Source organism: Argopecten irradians, chromosome 13 (genome assembly GCF_041381155.1).
Source record: "Argopecten irradians isolate NY chromosome 13, Ai_NY, whole genome shotgun sequence".
Classification (NCBI taxonomy): Eukaryota; Metazoa; Mollusca; class Bivalvia; order Pectinida; family Pectinidae; genus Argopecten; species Argopecten irradians.
The window spans coordinates 7,259,323-7,269,533 of record NC_091146.1 but is presented as its reverse complement, the minus strand read 5'-3'; positions in this window follow the sequence as shown (position 1 = coordinate 7,269,533).

Here is a 10,211-nt window from a genome sequence, read left to right as displayed (position 1 = left end):
GAAATCTTGAAGGACGGATGACCGAGGGACGAACAGACGCCGTGCCATGACAAAGCTCACCAGCCATTCGGGCCATGTGAGTTAAAAGTAACCCTAACATACTGCAATTTACGACACGTGCTTTATGAAATACTATGATGAAACAAATCAGCGATATATAAACTCAACCAGAGGACAGAACCAAGAGCCTACGTCACATGGGCGAGCGCTCAACAAATGGCCAAATGTGAGGCGGTGTCAAGGGAGACATTATGATTTTTGTTTGTTTGTTTGAGTTTTACGGCCCATCGACAACTAAGGTCATTTAGGGCCAAACTACAAGACATTATGAAGAAGAGAAATTATCCTAAATTTTGTTGTCTTTTACGAATTTTTACGCCCTACCTGCATGTAGCTATATCATGAAGCTCTAGTTTAAATTAAGGCAACTCGCTGTTATTGTCTGGTCAGTGTAGGATTTTTGTTTGTTTTACGGCCCATCGACAACTTAGGTCAGGGCAGGCATTAATATCAGGATAAACACAAGGACTTATCTAAAGATCAGGATATAAAAAGGCAAGCAAAAACTAAAACAAAATTGTAAATGTTGATTTAATAAAAATAGTTACATAGGATAAAACAGTTTTGGCTAAAACACGATTTGTTTGTTTGTTTGTTTGAGTTTTACGGCCCATCGACAACTAAGGTCATTTAGGGCCAAACTACAAGTCATGCATTAATATCAGGATAAAAGTTCAGGGTAAGAAAAAGCAAGTAAGGACTAAAACACATATTGTAAACGTTAATTTGATAAAAAAAGAAGGTTTGCATGGGATAAAATAAATTTGGCTAAAACACATGAGAAAACTCATGCACAATGTTGATGAAACGATGAAATGTTGAGTTGATACGATGTATGATGAGAAAACGTTCATATTTTGCTTAAAATACCGATCTCTTTGAGATAATTAAAAATACGATTATGTCTCACGGCATGAAACAAAGTGTACATGTCGGAGACATCGTAGTATTTATCTCGTATGTGTTTAAAATCAATACAATGCAATAAAATATGCTCCACTGTGAGAGGAGAATCACATGCATGGCATGTAGGAGGATCCTCCCCTCTCAATAAAATAGGAATGTGTAAAATATGTGTGTCCTATTCGGAGCCAGGAGAGAGTACAACTTCCTCTCTGCGGTCTCTCCGACTGGACAGTTTAGGATTAAGTGTAGGTTGTTTGTTTGTTTGTTTGTTTGAGTTTTACGGCCCATCGACAACTAAGGTCATTTAGGGCCAAACTACAAGTCATGCATTATTATCAGGATAAAAGATCAGGGTAAGAAAAAAGGCAGGTAAGGACTAAAACACAGATTGTAAACGTTTATTTGATTAAAAAAAAGGTTTGCATGGGATAAAATTGTTTTGGCTAAAACACATGAGAAAACTCATGCACAAAGTTGATGAAAAGATGAAATGTTGAGATGATACGATGATATGATATGATGAGAAAACGTTCATATTTTGTTTAAAATACCGATTTCTTTGAGATAATTAAAAATACGATTATGTCTCACGGCATGAAACAAAGTGTACATGTCGGAGACATCGTAGTACTTATCTCGTATGTGCTTAAAATCAATACAGTGCACTAAAATATGTTCCACTGTGAGAGGAGAATCACATGCATGGCATGTGGGAGGATCCTCCCCTCTCAATAGATAGGTTGTATTTTAAACAGTTTATTGTTTGTTTCGGTAGACCACCTTTGTTGCCAATAGTGTTTAATGGCTGACTGAATGTAAGGTTTGATGTCAGTGTAAGGTAGTTTCAAATGTGTTTGTGCTAGGCGAAGAGCAGTCTTAGCTGCTTTATCGGCCTTTTCATTTCCCTTTATACCCACATGGCTGGGAATCCAGAGATAAGTTATTTGAGTTTTAGAAGACAATCAAAATGTTCGGATCAAAATATTTTGGATTAATGTGTTTCTAGGGTTTTTGGATTTCAAAGCCTGAAGAACCGAAAGAGAGTCGGAACAGATTATTGCCTTTTCAATGCGGTGTTCTTTGATATGTTCAAGCGCCAGACCGATAGCAGATGCTTCCACAGAGAAAATGGAGGCAACATCCAGGAGAACCTCCTTGGAACCACCAGTTTTGCCGGCCTCAGTGTGTGTGTAAAACCACACTCATCATTGAATTGCAGCAAGGGGTAATCAGGTGCCCAGCCTTGCGCAATGATAATGAGGCCGACATAATGTCATACTTCCAAGAGGAGTGCATACCGGTCACGTACGTAAAAAAGAATCATGACCAAAAAGAGTGGGAACTTGGTCCCAGCACACACGTTTATATTGACGTTCGCATCACCAACGTAACCACTCTGGCGTAACTGTTGGCTACCAGCGTTATGCTGTTACATACCAAATCCATTGAAGTGTCATAACTGCAAGAGGTACGGCCATCATGAGAGCAAATGTAGATGAAAGATGGTATGAAGGTCACGACGAAAGAGTCGGTTTAGGAGAGACTTTTCAATCGAGGCAACAGAGAAAATCCGCAATTTATGGACAGTGACAGATGAGAAATTATATTACTTACCAGTTAGTGTGAAAGGAGTAACATACACCAAAATTGAGAATATTAACCTCAAATCGGCGAAATTCCAAATGAAAGCCTTGGACTGCAATTTAGCTGGTACACCTTGACCATAGAGAGGCCACGAGAGATTTTAGAACCTACAGATCAGGAATTAAAGGTGACAAACATAGAAATCTGAAACCAAATATTAACTGCAAATATATATATATATATATATATATTATGTATTTTTCTAAGATAAATTACGACTTACGAAAATTGCCAAAATTCAAATAAAACTGGCTAAGTGTCTTTGTATCTCGGAGAAAATTTGTACGAGTTATCTTCCCTTGAACCGGAAGCGATTTGACGTCATATGAGCCAAACAGTATACACTACCGGTTTATACACTACATAGAGTTTTCCAGATAATGATCAGAGCTTTGGTTTGATTTGGTTTGATTAGTTTAACGTCCTATTAACAGCCATGGTCATTTAAGGACGTGCCAGGTTTGTTGGTGGAGGAAAGCAGGAGTACCCGGAGAAAAACCACCGACCAGTACCTGGCAACTGCCCCACATGGGGTTCGAACTCGTGACCCAGAGGTGGAGGGCATATGGTAATATGTCGGTACATCTTAACCAATCGGCCACCGTGGCCCAGATCAGAGCGATTACGACGATATACCAGAAGTATCGTTTAGTTTAGATATTTTTCCATATATGTACGAACCTGTAACACAAACAGACACACAGAATGACAGTAATTTGCCAGAATTAAGCGAAGACAGCGACGATTCCAGTCACGACGCAGGCGGCAGTACAGAATGGTTAGTTTACTACAGTACAACATGCTATTTACATTTTTTGCATGTCTTCTGCTGTTCTGTGTGTAGTCTATCTAAAGTACAATTAAGATAATTTTGGCACATATTATGCTAATTAATTTATACCTACATTTATAAGGGTAAACTTGTTAGAAGGATAAGCATTAATAACTTTATAATTTATAACCGAGTATTTGACATATGGCGCGCTCAGCTGTCATCTGTGAGTGGCTCAGATGACGTCACAGAGGAGGGGACGTAACTCGTATCAGAATCCTTGGCCGAGTAAAACGACACAGAAAATCAGGGTTTTTTTTTTTATTGCAGACAAAATGTTATAAAAGCATTATTTTTTTCTAAACTTTTAGTGGATATCGTTTATTATGATAAATTTGAACTGGAAAATACATATATCCTCATGTAAACTTAGTTTCTATGTTTGTCACCTTTAATATCTTTTCTTACCCAGCTGAGTTCAATCTGATTCAAATACAGATCCTCTTATCCAATGTAGTGATGTAGTGGGCCCCACTTTAAGCTATATGGGGTGATATATATATTTCACAATTGCTGAAACATCTTTTAAGTTATTTAGTGAGTTATAGGAGTGCATCTACTATATATGAGTTGTTTTGTGCCTAATTAGGATAGATAAAATTTACAAGTTGTACATGTTCTGCCCCGAATTGTATGGGTTATGGAGATAATTATATAAATATATAATGCTGTCACTGTACATGTTCTACCTGACTTGCTTGGGGTTTCTCCATATATATAGACAAGAGGCCCAAAGGGCCTTAACGGTCATCTGACTACCTTGGCAATAGTAAAATTAATTATATATGGTGTCACTTTGTCAGGACCATGTCAGGATCATTTTCAATTTCTTTCAACAAATTATAAACAAGAGGCCCAAGGGCCTTAACATATAGGAAATTAATTAGATATAGTGTCATAGTAGCCATCTTCGATTTGGGATCAACAAAAGATGTAACAATACTTTGTCGGAACCATGTCAGGATCATTTCATGCAAGTTTCTGACAATTCCCACTGGTAGATCTTGAGAAGAAATTCAAAATGTGTTTTCAAGATGGCGGCTGTGGCGGCGATCTTGGATTTCGGATCAACCCGAAAAATAACAACACTTTGTCGGGACCATGTCAGGATCATTTCATGCAAGTTTCTGCCAAATCGCACCGGTAGAACTTGAGAAGTTTGTTTGTTTGTTTGTTTGTTTGAGTTTTACGGCCCATCGACAACTAAGGTCATTTAGGGCCAAACTACAAGTCATGCATTAATATCAGGATAAAAGTTCAGGGTAAGAAAAAGCAAGTAAGGACTAAAACACAGATTGTAAACGTTAATTTGATAAAAAAAAGAAGGTTTGCATGGGATAAAATAAATTTGGCTAAAACACATGAGAAAACTCATGCACAATGTTGATGAAACGATGAAATGTTGAGTTGATACGATGTATGATGAGAAAAACGTTCATATTTTGCTCAAAATACCGATCTCTTTGAGATAATTAAAAATACGATTATGTCTCACGGCATGAAACAAAGTGTACATGTCGGAGACATCGTAGTATTCATCTCGTATGTGTTTAAAATCAATACAATGCAATAAAATATGCTCCACTGTGAGAGGAGAATCAAATTCATGGCATGTAGGAGGATCCTCCCCTCTCAATAGATAGGAATGTGTAAAATATGTGTGTCCAGTTCGGAGCCGAGAGAGTACAACTTCCTCTCTGCGGTCTCTCCGACTGGACAGTTTAGGATTAAGTGTAGGTTGAATTTTAAACAGTTTATTGTTTGTTTCGGTAGACCACCTTTGTTGCCAATGGTGTTTGATGGCTGACTGAATTGAAGGTTTGATGTCGGTGTATGGTAGTTTCAAATCTGTTTGTGCTAGGCGAAGAGCAGTCTTAGCTGCTTCATCAGCCTGTTCATTCCCCTTTATACCCACATGACTGGGAATCCAGAGATAAGTAATTTGAGTTTTAGAAGATAATCGAAATGTTCGGATTAAAAGATTTTGGATTAGAGTATTTCTAGGGCTTCTTGATTTCAAAGCCTGAAGAACCGAAAGAGAGTCTGAACAGATGATTGCCTTTTCAATGCGGTGTTCTTCGATATGGTCAAGCGCCAGACTGATAGCACATGCTTCCGCAGAGAAAATGGAGGCAATATCCGGGAGTCGGATAGAGGAGCAGTGATTAGATGTACAGCATGCTGCCGCAACTTTATCACCATCTTTTGATCCGTCAGTGTAGATCTGAACATGGTCAGGGAAAGCCCTAATGCACCTCCGAAAGGAGGATTTGTGTTCTTCGGGTAATGCACTGGATTTTGCCCTCTCATGTAGAGATAAATTGATATCAGGTGTTTGAATGAGCCATGGTGGTACATCCGATACGGTGTACTCATCAATGGTGTCGAAAGTTATATTAAGTTCCAGCAAAAATTTTGAAATTCTGATGCCAAATGTTGGTATGAGCTTTTGATTTTGTGTAAATATTTCTTGGTGTTGTGGATTGAATACAAGGTTAAATGCAGGATTTTTGGGGTTGGATTTCAGTTGAGCAGCATACTGTAAGGATAATTTCTTCCGTCGATCGTCTAGAGATGGCTCATTAGCTTCCACATGGAGACTCTTCACAGGTGTTGTTCGAAAAGCTCCAAGTGCCAGACGCAGTCCCTGATTCTGTATAGGGTCAAGCATCTGTAGATAGGAGCTGCGAGCCGATCCATAGACAATAGAGCCGTAGTCAAGTTTTGATCTAATAAGTGCCCGATAGATACGTAGAAGCATTTCACGGTCTGCACCCCAATCAGAATGGGAAAGAACTCGTAGAATGTTCAGCGCCTTCGAGCACTTATCCTTCAGATGTTTGATATGTGGAACAAAGGACAGTTTCGAATCAAATATTAGTCCAAGAAATTTAGTTTGTTCAACTACTGGAATTTTAATTCCATTGAGTGTGAGGTCAGGATCATTGTGTGGTTTTCGTTTTTGACAGAAGTGCATACAGACAGTTTTTGATCTTGAAAATCTGAAGCCATTTTCGTCAGCCCAATTTTGTAATTTGCCTAAACATTGTTGTAGTTGTCGTTCTATAGTGTGCATATTCCTTGATCTGTAGCAGATCAAGAAATCATCCACAAATAGAGACCCTTCTGTAGATTTACCAAGACATTTGGTTATGCTGTTAATTTTTAAGCCAAAAAGTGTGACAGACAGGATACCACCCTGAGGGACACCCCATCTCCTGTTTTTGTGTTTCTGAATAAGATGAACCCGTTCGAACTTTGAAATGCCTGTCAGATATAAAATTTGAAATAAACTTTGGCAAATTTCCACATATACCGATATCATGGAGATCGTTCATGATTCCATATTGCCAAGTTGTGTCGTATGCCTTTTCAAGGTCAAAGAATACGGCCACAAGATGTTCTTTCTTGGCAAATGCTTCTCGTATAAATGTTTCTAGTCTAACTAACTGGTCTACCGTTCCCCTGCGGTTTCTAAAGCCGCTTTGCAAAGGACTTAAAATATTGTTTGATTCCAGGAACCAAACTAATCTGGTATTTATCATACGTTCTAGAGTTTTACAAATAAAACTCGTCAATGAAATAGGACGATAGTTATTGGCATCAGTAGCATCTTTCCCGGGCTTCGGAAGGGGTATAATAGTAGATTCCTTCCAAGACTCAGGAATTTTGCCAGAAGAGTAAACTTGATTAAATATAGTTAAAAGACATTTTAGTGAAGAGTCTGGTAATTGTTTTAAAAACATATATGGAATTTCGTCTGGTCCAGCTGCCGAGTCCTTTGATTTCTCAAGGGACTCGAGCAATTCTGGTATCTCGAAAGGCCTATTGTAACTTTCACTATTGGAGGATTTAAAATTAAGACGTCTCTTTTCCTTTTTAAATTTTTGAAATTTTTTGGAATGATTTTTGATGGATGAATTTTTAGCAAAATTTTTGGCAAAGGCGTCAGCTATTTCGGATTTTGAAGAAAATATTTTATTGTTGTTAATGAGGTGGGAGGATGGTGTTGCTTTTCTTTTCCCACTGATTTTTCCAATCATTTCCCAAACTTTCTTCGAAGATGTATTGGAATTAATTTTTGAGACGTACTCTTTCCAAGTACTTTTCTTGTCGGATTTGATAGACCTTCGAGCTTTTGCTCTCCAAATTTTAAAATTGTTTATAGTTTGAGACGGTTGGCGAAGCCAAGTACCGCCTCAGAGCGGAATTTCTACCAGATCTATTGATAAATGAATCATTTGAGAGACGAAACTTTGTAGGTTTTGGCACGGATTTTGGTATGGTTTTTGTAGCGATAGAAGTGAGCGCTTCTGTGAAAATTTTAATGGGGTCATCGAGGTTCAAAAATTTATCCTCAATGAGCTCCTCTGCGCACAAATTTTTAAATTGAACCCAGTCCGCCTTATGTAGATTCCAAAGAGGAATAGGCTCCAAGTTTTGGTGACCCTATGTTTTTAAGTATAATTGGAAAGTGATCACTCCCACAGAGATCACCGTTGACCATCCAATCATAATCCAGAAGAATTGATGGATGGCACAACGATAAATCAATGTGGGTAAGCGAGCCAGAGGCAGGGTGTAAATATGTTGGGGCATTGGTGTTATAAAGACATAAGCTGTTTTTATTAATAAACTCTTCGATACGTCTACCTCTATCGTCAGTGCCTGGGGAGCCCCAGAGGCTATTATGACCGTTAAAGTCACCCATGATAATATATGGCACTGGTAGTTGTGATACGATGTTACTCAGTTCATCACAACTAAATGGAGTATTTGGAGGTAAATATATAGAACAGACTGTTATTTTTCGGTGAAGAGTTGCGCTTATAGCAACAGCTTGTAAGGTGGTATTTAGCTGAATGTGTCTGTGAGGAACGTTTTTATGCACCGCCACCGCCACACCACCTGATGGGCGGCCACCTGTTGTTGGAGTTTTGGTGTATAGTGTAAATTGTCGGAGATTGATGGTGTCTTTCAGCATTATTTCTTGAAGGCAGAATATGGATGGGTTTTTTGTTTGTATAAGATGTTTTAATTCTTCTATGTTCGCTTTAAATCCGCGTATGTTCCATTGTATGATAGTGTTTGTCTCTATGTTGGTCCCTGAGGATAGTTTGTCGGACCGACAGGACTACTTGAAGTAGGTTGTTTGGTGGCGATAAATGTGTTGTCACCAAACTCGCTGTCGTCCGATAGAACATCATAGATGTTCCGTCCAAGGATAGGGTCATCTGATCCCTTACTGGGTTTGTTGTTTAGTGCAGGGAGCCTCGCCAGCTTTACCTTGGTGGTTTTTGTCTGGCGTTGCTCCTGCGGTGGTGTATTTGCTGGTCGCTTGGCTTTCTCAGGGAGTTTTTTTACGTCAATAGACGGTGAAGATGTAGCACGTCTATGACGAGCGGCGGTAACTTTTTTTCTAATGTTCGGTGTTTGGTGTTGTGTAAGTTCTGGAGACGCCGGTGGGATTGGCGTTTTAGCTCCAGGTGGTTTTTGTTGTGGTTTTTGTTGTGATTTTTGTTGTGGTTTGTGTTGGGGCTTATATGGACCAGACTTGAACCTGTTCGGGTCCCCCATGATTATTTTGCAGGTCTTAGCATCAGCCATATCTGGGACATCATTGTCCCAGTTAGGCTTGTCAACCAAGGCCTGGACCGACGCATGTTTGACGGTGACACTGTCAACAGGCGTCTTTGACGCGGGTGATCTGAGCATAGGTTGCCACATTCAGGTCTGAACGCTCGACTATCCTCCTAGCCTCGGGGAAAGAGACACCTTGGGTATATTTGACCCGTAATATCTCCCTCTCCCGAGTCCAGGCAGGACAGGTGCGAGCAGACGCAGCATGGTCACCCCCGCAATTGACGCAGTGACGGTTGACAATGTCACATTCGTCTTTTTCGTCGTGACCTTCACGGCCACAGTACTGACATACCATTTTCCGTCTACAATTGTTCTCACGATGGCCGTACCTCTGGCAGTTACGGCACCTCAATGGATTAGGGATGTAGACAGTGACATTGTAACATTGGTATCCAACAGTTACGCTCTGTGGTAATGTTGGTGTAGCGAATGTTAAGATAAAAGTGTGTGTTGGGACCAAGCTCCCACTTTTTCTCGTCATGATGCGTTTAACATGAGAGACCGGAATGTTCTCCTCTTGGAAGTATGACAGTATGTCAGCCTCATTGTCATTGCGCAAGGCTGGGCACCTGATTACCCCCTTGCTGCAATTTAATGATGAGTGTGGTTCTGTTGGTTCCAAGGAGGTTCTCCGCTTGTTGTAGCGGAAAACCTCTATTAGGAGATCACCCGATCCCAAAGGCTTCACAGATTTGACAATTCCAGCAATGCCTTTGATGCCCTTTCGCAATATTAAGGGTGATAAACCTGCAGTGGTCTTGCCACTCTGTGTAGAGGACATGACCAGAAACTGTGGGAATGTGTTTGTTGTACCGCTTTTTGTTTGTTGATTTGTGGTTGATTCCTTTTGGGGAGATTTTGGTTGTAGTTCATTTTGTTTGTTTTTGGAAGCCATCTATTGCCCGATAGATAGAGTTTCACGGTCTGCACCCCAATCAGAATGGGAAAGAACTCGTAGAATGTTCAGCGCCTTCGAGCACTTATCCTTCAGATGTTTGATATGTGGAACAAAGGACAGTTTCGAATCAAATATTAGTCCAAGAAATTTAGTTTGTTCAACTACTGGAATTTTAATTCCATTGAGTGTGAGGTCAGGATCATTGTGTGGTTTTCGTTTTTGACAGAA